This window comes from Lagopus leucura, unplaced genomic scaffold (genome assembly GCF_019238085.1).
Source record: "Lagopus leucura isolate 7727_CA_CO unplaced genomic scaffold, USGS_WTPT01 Super-Scaffold_100017, whole genome shotgun sequence".
Lineage (NCBI taxonomy): Eukaryota > Metazoa > Chordata > Aves > Galliformes > Phasianidae > Lagopus > Lagopus leucura.
The window spans coordinates 1,810,787-1,823,705 of NW_024962271.1; the positions used below are offsets into that span (position 1 = coordinate 1,810,787).

At 45.3% G+C, this 12,919-nt stretch overlaps 1 long non-coding RNA gene across 1 annotated transcript in view; it reads left to right on the plus strand.

Annotated features, from left to right (window-relative positions):
- Positions 1-12,919, plus strand: part of LOC122183156 — a 44,058-nt gene that overhangs the window by 23,812 nt on the left and 7,327 nt on the right. The window contains exons 2-3 of the long non-coding RNA XR_006180121.1: positions 1,802-2,071; positions 5,404-5,479. This is a non-coding gene — a long non-coding RNA (uncharacterized LOC122183156). The remainder of the gene's footprint in view (positions 1-1,801; positions 2,072-5,403; positions 5,480-12,919) is intronic.

The following is a 12,919-nucleotide window of genomic DNA, read 5'->3' on the forward strand; positions in this document are numbered from 1 at the left end:
TTGGAATCCCATAAGCACAGTGCCATAACACTTCCACTCAGCTGCATTTCTCACAGCTGATGCATATTTACGCTGCACAGCACTCAACGTGCCATGCTTGAGGTGCAGTCTCACTGGTGTCTTACATACCAGCTGCACCATCTGTTTGGATTCCTCTTTCTTTTGTATTACATCACAACATCACGTTTTCTTTCTTTCTTTTTTTTTTCTTTTTTTTTTTTTTTTCCTTCAGCTGCAAAAGCTTAGGGAACATTCCTACAATACCACCCTTCCAGCTTGGTTTAGTAGATATTTGGGCTCTTTCATTCTTAGCTGTCGAATTACATTTGGTTATCAACATGCATTATATCTGCTGTCAATTAGCTGTTATCTAACACCATGAAATGACTTAACTCTTTCAGCATGCTATGTGATCTGTCCCCAACCAGAGCACCGCTCAGCTTATGGCAGCTTGCAGAGATCCAGGCAGTTTTGTCACACTTATTTTTTTACTAGCACTCATTACAGCTAAAGGTCAGTTGTGTTTCCATTGTAAGCTCAGGGATAACAGCGCCGATCTGGCAAACCTTTTCTCATGTAAAGTTAACGGGATTATTTGCATAAAGATCCTTACTTGGGGAGTAATTTGCACGATCACACTTTTAAAGCCTTAACCTTGGGAGCAAGGCAAAAGATGGAACTTGGAACAGCAATCTTCCAAGGCTATATATTATCAGAGAAAATGATCAAAATTTAATGAGGAAAAAAAGGTACTTAATGGCTGTAGATAGCGTAATTTCAGCCATAAAAATGGGATGATCTTGTAATGCGCTGTGCTGCGGCCTTTCAAATCAATGCTAGCTCCGGTAGCAGCTTTAGTAGTAGCAGGGCAGCGATCTACAAGCTGTCGAGCAGAAGTCCTAACCTGCTGCTCCAGGCACACGGCAGCTCTGTAACTCTCAGAGCGATGGAGTGCTTGGGTGAGCGACTGGGGCTTCGTCCTCCATGAATCTGTGCTGCAAACCCTTGCAGGATGGCTGCTCCCAAGCAAACATAGCTACAAGCCACGCTGGCCCTGAATCAGGGCCAAAGCTCCGGGCATCCCAGGAGGGTTTTTCATCTGCTCTCTCAGCAAACATCAAGCATCAAAGTTTCACCAGCTCTGTTGTTTGTAATTCAGGAGAGTCCCTGGACTCCAAGCCACCAGCCTGGAAGATCTGTTTACATTATAAAATATATGCTAAATTGTAAGCCCTGAGACAATTAACAGAAGTCAGGTAAATGAAGCAACAAAGATGGAATGGGCTGAGGCCTTCACTTAAGCCTTGGGTGAATATCCCTATTGCATTTTCTTGAACAGCCCAAATAACAAGAGCTGGCCTTCACACCTGGGCTGCATCTGAGAGGCAGCAGCACTGAGATGGAGTTGGCCCTTGGAGAGGAAGTATTAGTTCTGGACAAAGGCGCTGCTTTATTTTCCCAGTGTACCAAAATTAGAGAACCCCCTGGTGCTAAATAATTTTGTTCTGCCTCACTGTGAAAATTCCCAGTGTTCAATAGCCCTCCACAAGCTCTCATTTTATCCCCATAGTGCAGCGCTCCTGTGGTTATATGTCAGCTGCTGCAGTGGTAAACATGTACACACTACTCATTTAAGAGCTTTTAAAAGACTTCTCACTGTGCCCAGAAATTACACCTGTGCTTTCTTACTTACCCATGCTGTTGTCTTTGTTTCTCAGGCTATATTAAGCCTTCCATTCTTCCCCCTTTGAAAGAGCAGGAGAGTATAAACATCTTTAAGTTCTGGCTTTCTCTCTATCAGGTTGTACAGAGGGACAGAACCAGTAAATATGGACAGAGGGAAAGGCAGAGGGCTGCGTGCAGTAGGGCTGGCAGATGATGCCTGCTCCTCCTGAAGGCACAGAACACGCACAGGAGCTCCATGGTGTTGACTGAAATCCCTGTCAGCTGCAGTGCTCGACTTCCTCGGGATAGTGACCTGTGCTATTCTGACTGTGTCTTCTTTATCCATGGATGATGAAGAGAGACAGAGCACACGGTGCTCGGAGGAGCTGCATCTGCAGAGGGGAAGGTACGTGTCACAGTGTAATGAGGCATTGGCCTCCAGTGAACTTTTCCATCACAGGAGAATATTTCAATGTTAAAGATGATTTGCTACAAACAAGAAGGAGAGGAGACGTGGTAGTAACATAAAATGCCATATCTAAGAGATTGTTCAATCTCTTTGCACTGCTAAAATGAGAGAACTGAAGTAGAGGTCTGCTGACATCACTGCTCAAATTCTCTGTCCAAGATTTTGTGGGGAAACTTCCACTGAAACAAAAAGATTACATATCTTTATATACAAATACATATCTTTATATGTGAAACTACTTAAATATCTTAAATATCTACTACTTAAATATCTCTGATAAGCTAACAGAGCTTTGGATGACAGGAATTTTGACCTATGAAGCTCTCTGAGTCAAGGAATGACTAAGAAAATAACCCAAAGGCTCTGGAAGTGGCAGTCTGGGCCATGTTTAGTACCTCTTCTCCACAGATGTTAACCACAAACCTTCACTCCTCCATCAGATCCCATACACCTCGAGCATACAAATGCATTTTTAGCAGCTTCTGTGTGCTGCTGCCTTAACTGGATCCTTGTGGGATCCTTCAAGACAAAAATGCCCATTCTTAATTAAAGAAATGATCCTCTTTTGGCTAGGGCTGTTTGGATATTTGGTTCAGAACATAATTTAATGTACCTTGAGCAGGAAAATTCCTGACTGAACTTGAAAGTTGACTGAATTTATCTGATTCAGCCCAACCCAGTGGCTCTACCATAAGAGCCCCCAAGCATACATCATGGTGGTGGCTGCTATCTAGTCTGGATCCCAGTGTCAGCAGGCCACCATCTTCCACAGATCTTTATGTACTTTTTTAATGGGATCAGATCCAACTTTTTCCCACGCTACACCCAGATTGCAATGGCTTCACTGGGTGTCACTGTTAAATATCTGCTCGTGTGCCTCTGCTAAGAACCTTTTCTTAGAGGTTTATCCATTACAACTAATACATCATAAAACTCTTGCTCTGTATTTCACAAATGTTAGAACAATGCCCCAAGGGCATTGGCAGTAATTATGTTTACATCTTTAGAAATGCCTTCCACCCCCTCTCCCCCCATCGTTCAGTGCAGCTCTTGAACCTCTGAATGGTACATTGGGAGTATCAGCACGTCTCCTCTCGAGCGCAGATCCTGCCTCTCCATTCTGCAAGTGAAATTATCTCTGTATGTCTGCACCCATGAAGTGCACTTGTGCTTCCAACTTCCTCAGACTGTCAGACAGTTTGCTGTGCCACTGCTCCTATTAACGCCTGCAATTAGCACTGACAAATACATTGTTCCCCCTGCTCCCCAAACCACACTTCCTTGACTTTTTAGAAAACCCCAGAGCAGTGTAATGTCTCCCTGGGTCATATTTCAACAGAACAATGAGGGTAGTGAGGCATGACAGTGATCTTTTTTCTAAACCTATTCTGAACATCCTTAATCAAGCTTTGCTTTTTAAAAAAAGAATGGGCCTAATTCTCTTTAGGCCTATGGTATATTCATGCTTTGTAATTCCATCAAGCTGTATCTTCAGCTCCTCTAAGGTGGCAGAACTCGTTTGACTTCACTTAAATTCCAGGAAGATTAGTAATGGCTGAAGACTTGGGCTGCTGGTTTCCAAACTATTCCTCATCTATGCCAGTTTGAAAGGATAATGAGTCCCAAGGTTTGTTTTTGTTTTTCTGCCATTAGATCAATTAAAACAATTGCATACTCTCTAACTCATTTAAATCAAATGTTGCACAAGATACACCCAACAGCTGTTATTTCCCTGAGGTGTTGAGCCTTCTCCATTCCTATTCCATTACAAAGCTCTGACACCCAGTAGCTCCTGGAAGCATGCACAAATCTCCCTAAAGGCCCGTATTAGGACCAGTCTGGGTTTTGTTGCTCTCTACACTAGATGTGGTCTTCTAGGATGGAGCCACATGATGACATACAACCATGGGTGGATTACTCTGCCTCCAGGAGGAACATATGTAGATACTTCAGTGTGTCCCATCCACAATCAACAGATACAGAACCCTCAGCCACTTCACTTTGCAGAGTCCTGAAATGCAGTAATTATATTCTGTTTTCCTCTTTCCCTTAATTAATTCCTATATTCAGCTGTTGTGCATCCGCTGGCAGCAGCCAGTAGCTACAGCTCTGGGATAGCCACAGGCAGGTAACAAAAGTGAGGAGGATGGAGTCAGCACGTTTCTTTCTGGTGTCATGGAATTTGTCTTTGGTAAGATCATGGGCACTCTGAAATGCAAGAAAGATGTGAATCAAGAAAGAAATGTGTTGAAGGACTGCTGGCTGCAAGTCCATCCCCAGGATCAGAGAGCACATATTTATACTGTAGGCACAGTGGTTTGTCTGATAATAGATTGACGTTTAATTTAGGTACAGACTCGGTGATAACTGAATCCCACCTGGGACTTCTGGGAGCAGAGCAGGGCAAATAAATGATGATGTCTGTAGCTGCAGATAGAGATGCTGTTACTAACTCCAATACTGCAATGGGTAAAACTGTACACAGGCTGACAGATGAGAGATTTCATTGGCTTCAGATGCAAGAAAAAAGAAAATAAAACTTGAAATGAATTTTCTTGGATAGAAGTGGCCACGCAGGAAGTTTTAATATCCATAAATCCACTCTGTGGATCCCTCTGGTGGCTGCACCCAGTGCATCAATACAGCAATCAGGACTGTGGCAACTGAGCTTCTGTGGCATATTGCACCGTGCAAAATACAGACACCTACCAATGCATTTTGGAAACTCCCACACGATGATCTTCTACACACAGATTCACTTCAGCTCTCTGGCACTCTCAAAGCTGTAAAACCGATTGCCACAAAATGCTTCACTCTTTCCAGTTGTGCTTTGATGTCTTCATTATCTGGAGACTCCAGAGCAGGGCCATTTCCCCCAGATCAGCTAAAACATGATCAGATTTCTAAATGCTTCATGTCTGTGCTGTGTTTGGGGCTTGGCTACACAGGTCAGAAGAACATGGTGTCATTCTTTGCGGAGGACAAATCCTGGCATTTCATGTTTCTCTTCCTGTAGGGTTATTGCCATCATTCATCGCCTGGTATATGCTGTATGCTTGGTGGTACGAATCGTTGCTCCTGACCCTGCCAACGACATTAACAGAGAGAACAGTGTGCTTTTGTACAGTTGTTTCCTCTCAAATGCTATTCAGCCTCTGATAACGATTCAGATGAGTAAATCGGCACAGTTTTATGGAGGGCTGGAGTTGTGCCAGTCATGACTTGCTAGTTTTTGCAGCGTTTACAACAGCAATCTTTTTCTCCCTCAGTGAGAAGCCTTTCCCAAGATGACTCCAGACCTGGAGAAGACAGCGAGTGCCTACCATGGGGGGCTGTACTGGAGAGGTAAGTGCTCAAGCCGATACCTGTTCTCTGGGGAAGTTAATGTAGCATCCTTCCTCCATCTTCTCCCCAAAGCTTTGGTTTCTCTAAAACATCAAGAGATATTTTTGGTGTTGTTTTCAATTTTGATGTGACTGCTGACCTATAAAAGAGAAGGACCAACTATGACTGTAAATCCACGAGCGTTTTTTGTTTGCTTCAGCTTGATTCAGATATCACACCATGAGGTGTATATCAGAACTGAGTAATTATAGAGGGAACGAAGAGGTTCCCTTAGGTCTACATTTTCCTGCTGCGTGCTGAAGTGCCATCAGTGCTCCACTCCAGGAGAGCAGGAATTCTCCAGGGCATTAACTGTTTTCTGTGTGAGTTGGATACATTTGCCAAAATTTGTGTTTCAACATGCTGGTTCATGAAATCAAGAGCAGAAGGACAGTGCCTTTCCTCTCCCCACTGTATGTGATGGTTGAACTTGTAGAAATAAAAGAGTTCTTGAAAAACGCTCAGTGAATCTACATAATTAAAAATCTTTCCTGCTGGGGGTTAATGATTTGGGTAGATTAACTTGATAATGTAATGTAAAACGTCGAAATCAAGAGTCTGTATCCTGAAATACTGGTGTAGCTCAGTGATGGGAGACAGTTTTAAGTAAATAACCGGAGAAAGTATTTTGCAATTAAATTAAAGATGTTTCCAAACTACTGTACTTTGCCATAAAAAAAATGTCATCTTGAAAAGTCAAGTTTCATTTATTTTAATTAGTGCTGTCATGAAGTATTCCATTTGGCACACGCTGACTAACGAGCCCTTTTCCAGACACCAGTTTGAAAAGTGTGCATCAGAAAATGATCACAGCCCGTTCCCATGGTGTCTGTGGGCCAATTGTCAGCTAATTGAGCCTTGCTCCACCCAAGTGGCATCCAGGTTGGTCTATGGGGAGAGAAGAGCTTTCATCCCCTGGATTTGCCTTGTGGGAGGTAACGCAAATCTTGCTGCCATCGGTCAGAAGATTCCTGCTGTCTTCAGGGAAATTCAGGTTCAAAGATGCTGAATCTCCACTCCCCTTCACTGTTCTCACACTGAAGTTATTTAAGGGGAGAGGGATTGGTATCAAATTGATGGAAAGCCAAAATGATCTTGATCCTCCTCTGAGACATGCTGTTGAATTGCATTATATATAAGCAGAAAAGCTTTTCTATTATTAATAGGATAGAAAATCAGAACCATCAAGGAAAATTATATAAGTCCTATTAAGATGGATGAGTTTGAGTTATGTCCACGTGTTTGCAAGAAGATTGTTCTCTGCAGCTCCTACAAAAGTGTATTGTCCTCCCAAGGGGAGACCTCACCGGGGTGGGAGAATACCAGGGGAAATGCTGTTAACTTCTCACAGCCTGGTGGGCAGCTGCGTGGGCAACGAGCACAGCTATGCAGGCACCAGGCTGCCCCAGAGGATGCTCTGCACCAGGGTGAGAAGCCTGGGCCAGCCCCCCAGGAGCTGACCTCCCTTTCTTCTGCTTAAATCCCTCTCTCTGTTGTCTGCCTTGTTTTCAGACCTGCCAAATCTTGCAGTTCCTTCTGCATGTCCAATGAGGGGATTATTTTGCAAGCTTAAATCTCCCTGCTAAAAAAAGAAAGTTACACTGATAAATACCTGTTGTCTACACATTGAGGCTGCTGAGGAATAAGCTGAAGCGTGAGTGTGAAGGGCACTGTCAGTTCTGCAGAAATGGCTCTTATTTCACCAGGCTAATGTCACATCCAGAGAGCTCACAGCAGTCTTTGTGCAGGTATCCTCTGGGGAGCGAGTGAGAAGCAGCTATTCTGAGCTGTCCCCTTATTTAAGTAAGCCACATATATAAAATTTGATGATTCCTTATTAATTTCATCCTATTGCTCCTTGCTAAAGCCCCTTGTTCCACCTTAATTTATCCCTTCTGCTCATTAACACAGTTCAAACATTTCCCTTCCTAGCCAGTTAGCCACACTTTAATCTCACCTGGTTACTCATTCATCAGAAACCAATCTCTCCTTCCCCTCCATCAGCTCAGCACCACCTCCAGCATGCGTGCTGCTGATGAGCAGGACTGAGCACGGGGATCCTGGTGGCACTCACCAAGGGCTGCTTAGCATCACTCGTCCCACGCTTGCAGACCCTTCCCCAACCCTTCCCCTGCACTTCCATCACTTCCGAATGCAAAATGAAGGGCTGTTTTCCTCCTGCTGGTTCCCTCACATATCTTTTCCCCATTACTGCCATTTTGGGAGGAGTACAGGTCTTGCAGAACAGCTTTGTCTGGATAATAATAATTTTAATTTCCACTTTCAGAAGCTCCTCTTATCTCCTACCTGTGTGTAACTGATTGAGTGATTAGAACCTTCCCCTAGCACATCTCTGCCAGTTTGGAAATCAGCGAGAGTGCACTCTGCACCTGTAAGTGGGTCTTAATCCAAACATTTTATGCCTGAAAGCATTCAAGTGCTCAGACGATGCTCCCACCCCCCAGGGAAACACGTACAGACCTACCCTGTGTCTTCTACAGCAACAGTGTGACCCTGCTATCTACATGGCCCCCTGCATCTGATTTCATCTCCACTATTAATCTGAGGTCTTTGTAAAGGTTTGTTAGGTTTTGTTAGGTTGTAAACCTTTGTTAGTTTGTCTTTTGCTGTTATTCTCATGCTGAGATTTTCTAATGCTCTCAGCACCCTGGTCAGCTTTGTAGCCCCTTTACTTGGATGATGCTGGGCTATGACATCTTTCCTTCAAGGATGGTGTTACAGAAGCGATGGGTGGGCTGATGGGCATGCAGGAACCTAGAGCAAGCTGAGTGTCAGGTCTGGAGCCCAGAGGATTATTTTCTTGCCTACTCAAAACATCGCAATCTCTTTCTGATTTGGCATGGTCTCAGACTCCAGCCAAGCAATCCTTCCTGCCCTTTCTGCACTACTTTACAGTGGTGCCTTTTCACCTTTCTCTGTAAGGCTGCATTTGTCAGAGGGCAGAGCAGAACTCACTCTGTGTGGTCTCCTCTGCCTCCAGCAGCCACTCGCTCACCCGCAGAGGGGGCACGCTGGGCTGGTGATTGCTCTGGTCTCTTCTAGTCCTGTGTTCTTACCCTTTCCCAGTTTGATTTGCTTATGTTTTGCAATCACAGGGCTATTCTCAGTATCTTTTATTCTGTGCCTGGCTCCCATTAATGGTGTTTTTCTGCTCTTCCATTATTTTCTCCATATGGGGGGAACCTTACCTTCCCCCTTAATATCTTCTGCTAGAGACCACAGCTGCCAATATCTTCTCCTGTCCAGTTTCTCACACAAGTCTAAAAAGCAGACTCGATTGGATGCTCCTGCCCTGCACTTCTCATGAGCCATTTCTCAGGGTATGGGCATCTCTGCCTCTGTCAGAGCCAAGATAGCACGAGCTGATTTCATTTCTCCCAAGTAAGGATGGACTGAACTATCTGTGGCAATGTCAGAGATCAGGAGGAGAAGGAAAGAGCTGGGGCAGTGGAAAGGAGACCTGGTGATAAAAGAAATTGGTGAGATGACAGCAAGATGAGCTGTGATCTAAGCCCTCCTCATACCTTGTGTTTTTATATGTACACTCAAAACATATTTCAGGGATTGAGAGTGTTTTCTCCTTTCTGGAGATCTATTTTGTCATTACTTTAGCTGACAGCAGCTGGGGAGAATGAAACACTTTGGTTAGCCTCAAACACCTTGCTAAGTTTCCTTAGGTTGAAGCACTGCTGTGTTTCATTGCGGCTGACACCAATCAAAGCAAATGGACAAAAGTGAGCATTATGATTTTGGATCTGTGAAATGAAGGGAATAAGTGAAGGGAATTTGGACTCACTGTACAAAGGAAGTCCCAGGAAGAGGTTCATCTTATCAACACCATTTGCTTTGGGGGCAGCTCTTTTACAAGCAATTCTGCCTCTTCTACAAAGCTGTTGTGGCAGTCGGTGCTTGGCCCCATCTCTGCCCCTGGATTTTGTGATGCAGACAAGGTCATGGGATAGTGGTGCTGGGTCAACAAATAAAAGGAAAACAAACACTGAAGCTGTCCTTCACAAAAGATTGATCATTTGTAAGTCTGACCCCAATAGGATTAAATTGTTGTATATTTGCTCTGAGATGTCACCTATGGTCCACAGCAAGTTATTGCCTCATCATACTAACTGGGGTACAGTGACAAAAAGCTGTTGTGAAGATGCTGCCAGAGGCAAGAGAAACAAGCCTCTGTCCTGTCAGCAGGTCCCAGCCCAGCCCTCATTGCTCTAAATCATCTCAGAATATCCTCACAAGGCCTTGAGCAACAGGAAAACATCCCAAGACATCAGCGATCAACCTCAATGGGGGATGGGGAGGTTCATGTTGGATATTATGAAAAAATTCATCTCTGAAAGAGCAGCGATCCAGTGGCACAGCTGCCCAGGGAGGTGGTGGAGTCATCTTCCCTGCAGGTGTTCAAGAACTGCTGAGATGTGGCACTGAGGGATGTGGGCAGTGGGCAGGTGGGAATGGGTTGGGGTTGGCCTTGGTGATCTTAGATGTCTTTTCCGACGCTAATGATTCTATGATTCGATTGATGGGAACAGTGCAGGGATCAACCCTGCAGCAGCCATGGGGAGCTGCAGCGGGGCTGCAGCAAACACCTCTGTTGATGTGTTCATGTGAAGAGAAATGAGAAATGTTTGCAATGGCATGCAAAACTGTTTGAAATTCACAGTCTGTCACAGCCCATTGTGAATTCAAGAACAAACCTTTCTTCAAAGGAAATGTTTGTGATGGCATATCATGAAAGAACAGGCCACTTTCTAGCAAAAATGGTGAGGCATGCCTGCTCCTGAGTGAGGCTTTGATAACATGAGCCCATTTTCCATGGCTTTGGCATGAAAAACACAGAGAAGTGCACACTGCCCAAAGTCTGCACTGAAAACAGCCATGTTGTCAAAGAAACCAGAAGAATCATAGAATCATAGTATCATAGAATGGGCTGGGTTGAAAAGGACCACAGTGATCATCTAGTTTCAACCCCCCTGCTATGTGCAGGGTCCCCAACCAGCAGACCAGGCTGCCCAGAGCCACATCCAACCTGGCCTTGAACGCCCCCAGGGATGGGGCATCTGCAGCCTCCTTAGGCAACCTACTGCAATGTGTCACCACCCTCTGTGTGAAAAACCTCCTCCTAATACCCAACCTAAACCTCCCCTGTCTTATTTTAAAACCATTCCCCCTTGTCCTATCACTATCCACCCTCGTAAACATTCATTCCTCATCCTGTGAAACACAGATCTCTCCTTCCTTAGGAGAACGCTACCTAAACACATGCATAACTCTTAGGGTGTGTTCAGGATATCTCAGGACTCGATCCATATATCCATGCACTGGAGAAGAAAAGTCGCAAGGACTGCTCTCAGGTCAAGCAGAACTCTGCTCTGCCTTAGCTCTAAGCCACTTTGTTTGTGCCAACGAATTACGCAGCTTTGCCCTCTCCCTCCCGTGGCATTAAGAGCTGTAAAACCAAGTTGCTCACAAATCCCCACGCTTTGCTCCTCTTAACCAACCCCACCCTGTGCTGCGCTGACTTGAGAGCAGAGATTTGGTTGAAAGAAAGGATAAAGCAAAACCTCGCTTTGTTTTCCCACTGTCCTACATTTCACCCAAACAGCTTTGCCTCAGCGCTTTGAACTTTGCATAACTCCTTAAAATAGCAAGCAAGAAAAAAATAATAATAATAATAAAGGAAGAAAAATAAAGCAAAGCAGCTTTTTGGTCCCAAAATCAGGAGCGGGCTTTGGTGGAGCCGAGGCGGGCTGAGTCCTGCGGGCAGTGCTGCGGAGCAGGGATGCGCTGAGCACAGGGGCTCCTCGGGTCCTCCGGGTGTTGTGTGACTTAACAGTGACATCCAGCGGTCACCGAGCTCCGGCTGCATCAGGTCTGACCCGGGGATGGGGCGGTCCCTGCGGCGAGCCCCGCTCCTCTCTGCCTAAACTTCAGACCTCCGAGAGCCGAATAATCTTCAAAATCGCCCCGCTTCTATACCGTGTTTTTGTGGTATCACGGATACGAGCCGTAATTAAGCTGCTGTAAATGTAACAGTAAATCAAAACCCTACGAATCATGAAATCGTGGAACCTTTTCCTTGCTATTGCCCTAAACAGAGAAATAAGCAGTTTTCATCTCAAGTTGAACACTGCAGACGTATTTTCACACGATAATTTGGTTTTCAAAAAAAAAAAAAAAAGTCTAACTGTGAAGTTTAATGATACCACACAAAGCAGCTTGTCAGTTCGTATTTATATTCAAATCCGAGCTTTCACAGTTCCCAGTGTGTTTCTTTAGTATTTTTTGAAGCTGCTCTGACAGTCTTTCTCAAAACTGTCTCCAGGAGCAGCAGTATGAAAACCTGCAAGGAAACAAAGAGCTTCCCACACTGTTGGCTCGGGGTTTCGGTAATCAGGGAGGGGTTTGTTGTGTCCCACGGATGCAGGAGGATGAGGTTGAGGGCTCTGACATTTGGCTGCGGTGGTTCTGTCACATCCTATCAGCGGTGGGAACCAACGTCCCAAAGGAGTTCATCTCCTGTTAAATGGCTCCTTTGCATCCTCCCGTTGAATCATGGAATCATTTGAGTTGGAAAGGACAGTTAAAGGCCATCTGGTCCAACTCTGCTTCCTGCAATGAACGGGGACCCTACAGCTCTATCAGAGTCCCGTTCAGCTTGACCTTGAATGTCTCCAGGGATGGAGCACCCACCACCTCTCTGGGCAACTTGTGCCAGTGCCTCAGTGCCCTACTGCAAAAAGTACTTTTTTCCTTTTTCCTTGTATTCAATCTACACCTCCCCTCTTTTAGTTTGAAAACATTTCTCCTTGTCCAATCACAACGGATCCTCCTAACGAGTCTGTCCTTTCCCAGAGGTTATTCCGGGCTCCTCCCTGCCTTTTCTATCCACTTCTCCTGGCTGTGTAGCCATAGGAGGAGGAATTTGGCTGTGGGTTTCTGCATGCTCCTCTCAGCACTGAGGTAACACAGTCTCTGACCTCCTGTGTTCCCGGACCTGCCATACCACAGGTAGCAAAGCCTGAGCCATTACTCATCCCCTGATACTCCGCAGTGAAGGATGGAGGTCACATCCCTTCTGACAGAGGTCCATCCCCTGCCCTCAGCCTGGGCAGGGACATGTCACCCAGATTGGCTGCTGTATTTAAAGGAGGATTTCTGTCTGAAGCTCCCACAAAAGCCACACGCACACACCAAATGATTCCCCTGTTGCTCTCCAAACCCTTCTTCTTCCGAGCTGGTGCAGAAATAATGAGGCAAGTGTGCTCAAAAGGACCGGTGTGTCACAATGCCTGTTGGTACAGGATGCTGGATGGGATGGGATGGGATGGGATGGGATGGGATGGGATGGGATGGGATGGGATGGGATGG